At 38.3% G+C, this 3,537-nt stretch overlaps 1 protein-coding gene across 1 annotated transcript in view; it reads left to right on the forward strand.

The window, feature by feature from the left end:
* The window catches only part of TTC1 (tetratricopeptide repeat domain 1), a 55,840-nt gene that overhangs the window by 24,008 nt on the left and 28,295 nt on the right, over positions 1 to 3,537 (forward strand). The gene's annotated exons all lie outside the window — the stretch shown is intronic.

Raw genomic sequence — 3,537 nt, forward strand, 5'->3', positions numbered from 1 at the left:
GCTAATTTTTTCTATATATTTTTAGTTGTCCAATTAATTTCTTTGTATTTTTAGTAGAGACGGGGTCTCGCTCTTGCTCAGGCTGGTTTCGAACTCCCGAGCCCAAACGGTTCGCCCGCCTCGGCCTCCCAGAGTGCTAGGATTACAGGCATGAGCCACCACGCCCGGCCTCTGTTTTTGTATTTTATATTTTTTTGGTTTTCCTTCTTTGGATAATATTTTCCGAGAGAATCATAGAGTTGGAAAGAATCCTTCTGCAGCATGTCAAGCAGAGAAAAAAAAAACCTTATATGTTGTCTAGCTCCCTTCCCACATTAAACATTAATTCCTTCTACTATTTTTTTTCTTTTCCTTAATTAACTTGGTACCCTCTCTACTGGCTTTCTTTTCTTTATACTTGGTATTTCTTTACAGTATCTGAATGAAACTGTTACTACATTATAATCTAGCAAACTACTTCTGGTCTATTACTGTCTTGGACTAGAACTAATTCTGAAGGTACTGTTTTGTTTGGAGGAAGGTATTTAACGTATTTCCTTTATGTGAGATGTGGGGGGTTAAAGAGTTTAAATTAGGAACAAGCTGCTGATTTTCAGAGCTTCTTTCTCTGTAACCAAATGGTGAGAAAATGCCTGTAAGCTTGATTAGCATGGTACCATGAGAAACAGTTCATTTCCAGCTGTAGCCCTAAGTGTCGGAGGAGCCTTGCTTAGAAAATGACAGGAAAGGATAGAAGCTGTTTCCAACCAGTGTTTTCCAGATTTGTTTTTGGATTTGCTTAAACTAATATTCCTGTGCTTAGACGTAGTCATTATGGATACTTTGCATTGTACCCATAGGCTAATTACATTGATGTTAATGTGGTTTATTTGTATTGAGGTACACACGCACGCACACGCGCGCGCGCACACACACACACACACACACACACACACATTCTCTCTCTCTCTCTCTCTCTCCCCCCCCCAATTCATAAACATTGACAGAAAACTTAGCTTATGTCTAAGATCATATTGGAGCTCCTTACTACTAGTCATATGGAACAGTATTTAATACCATTCACCTTAGAATGTTCTTTATATTGAGAAGGAAACTCACATTAAAGTGAAATGTTGATTTTAGAAGTTTCTATAAAGTAATCATGGGGAAAGTTCCTTCTTATCAGTATGCCAATGCAAAAGAAGCCAACCTGTGTAAAATATTTTAAAGAGGTTTATTCTGAGCCAAACTGGAGGACCTAAGAAGCCTTGAACAAGTGGACTCACTGTGGTTGGGTTACAGTTCGGTTTTATACATGTCAGAGAGACAGGAATTACATGTAAAGTTGTAAGTCAATTCATGCATGGGAGGCGTACGTTGGTTTGGCTTGAAAAAGGTGGGACATCTCAAAGTGGGGGTGCCTTATAGGTTATAGGTGGGTTTAAAGACTTTTTGATTTGTAATTGGTTAAAGAAATGAAGCTTTGTCTAAAGGCTTGGAATGTTTTAAGTTAAGGAAGTTTGTTAATCAGAGACAAGCTACTGGCCATACATTTGTTATGTAAATTGAGGACCTAGAGGTTTGTCTTGCATAGCCTTAGGCCTATTAATGAGTTACAAAGGATATCTACAAGAAGGGAAGGGAGGGTATGATGAGGCTGACCTCCCTTCTCATGGCCAGCAACTTAGTTTTAGGATATTTCTGGGGTCCCCTTAGCCAAGAGGGGGTCCATTCAGTGGGAGGGGCTTAAGATTTTATTTTAGTTCACAACTACATATTTACATAATTATTAGGTTATTAAGTATGAAATGTCCAATTTCCTTAAGTACTAAGTTTGACAATTGATATTGCTGACATTTCACTTTTATACTTGTTTTATTTTTATTGTGAAGGTACATCCTCATTCTTTCAAATGCACAGTTTGATTTGTGATTATCTTTCAAAATTTTTTTTAGAGCAATTTTTGTGAAACCATGGATAAGTCAAAAATTCGAGTTATTATTGAATATGAGTTCCGTTGTGGAACCAATGCAACGTAAACAGCTCAAAGTATCAATGAAGTATTTGGGAAAGATGTGGCAAATGAATGCACAGTACATCAGTGCTTTGAGAAGTTCTGTCCTGGTTATTTTAACCTTGAAAATGAGCCACATGGGCGACCTGAAACCAAGGTGGATAATGATAAGCTGAAAGCTATAGTGGAAGCGAATCCACCTCAACCTACTCGTGAATTAGCAGCAAGGTTTGACATTACTAATCCAACAATATTGTACCATTTGAAGCAAATCAGCAAGGTAGAGAAGCTGGATAGATAGGTACCACATGAATTAAATGAGCATCAGAAGAGAAATTGTCTCGAAGCTTGCCTTTCTTTGCTGTCACGACATATAGGTGCACCATTTATACACCGTATTGTTATGTGTGATGAAAAATGGGTTCTTTTTGACAATTACAAGCATTCAGCACAATGCTTGGATAAAGACGAAGTGCTGAAACACAGTCTAAAACCAAATATTCATCAAAAAAGCTAACAGTGTCTGTTTGGTGGTCCAGCACTGGTATTATCCACTACAGCTTCATGAACCTGGTCAGTTGATTACAGTGGATGTCTACTGCAACCAAGTGCATGAAATGATGAGGATGCTTGTGATTAAGCAGCTGAGATTGGTCAATAGAGACAGGACAATCCTCTTACAACACAATGGTCAACCCCATGTCACACAGACAACACTGCTCAAACTACAGAGCCTGGACTTGGAAACTCACTGTCATTCACTGTATTCACCAGACTTTGCACCAGCTGACTACCACTTCTTCCAGGCTTTGGAACTACTTGCAAGAAAAAATATTCAAATCTCAACAAGCTGTAGAAAACACCTTTTGCAATTTCATCACCACCTGGAAGTCTCCAGGCTTCTTTGCTGCTGGCATAAACAAGCTACTGTTAAGATGACAAAACTCTGTCGATAGTTAGGCACATGCTTTGATTAATTGTACTGCTTCTCGTTTGAGATACAATAAACTAAACTTTGACTCGAAACCAGACATTTCATATTTAATGACCTAAATAGAACTAGTAGAACCTTCCCCACTAGTTGGGAAGGTTGTGATATGTGGCTTAAAATGTAAATTAGGGGATTTGCTTTCTCAAAAGATGTACTAGAGGTATTAGAGTGTTTTTCCTGTGGGCATTGTGACATCACAACTGGAAATATAAGAGAGTGTGATATACTGACTAGGAGGAAGTTAGCCTGTAAAGTTGACATGTTAAGAGGTTTAGGTTCTTTCAGAAAACCTTCTCCTGACCCAGTATCCCCTTCCAGCTACTGTATCATTTCTCTGATTCCTTTCATTGAAAGAATTGTCTATAATTTCTGTATCTACTTTGTCTTCTCTTCTCACCCCTCTTTTATTAGGCATTTGTTTTATCCAAGATGCCACTAAAACCCATCTTCTAAAAGTCATCAAACCATTTCATCTTGCTCAATTCAATGGTTGCTTCTCTGGCCCCACCCTACTTTACCTTACTTGCATTTAGTAGTTTATCATTCCTTCCTC

The sequence above is a fragment of the Propithecus coquereli genome, unplaced genomic scaffold, assembly GCF_000956105.1.
Source record: "Propithecus coquereli isolate 6110/MARCELLA unplaced genomic scaffold, Pcoq_1.0 Scaffold220, whole genome shotgun sequence".
NCBI classification, from domain to species: domain Eukaryota; kingdom Metazoa; phylum Chordata; class Mammalia; order Primates; family Indriidae; genus Propithecus; species Propithecus coquereli.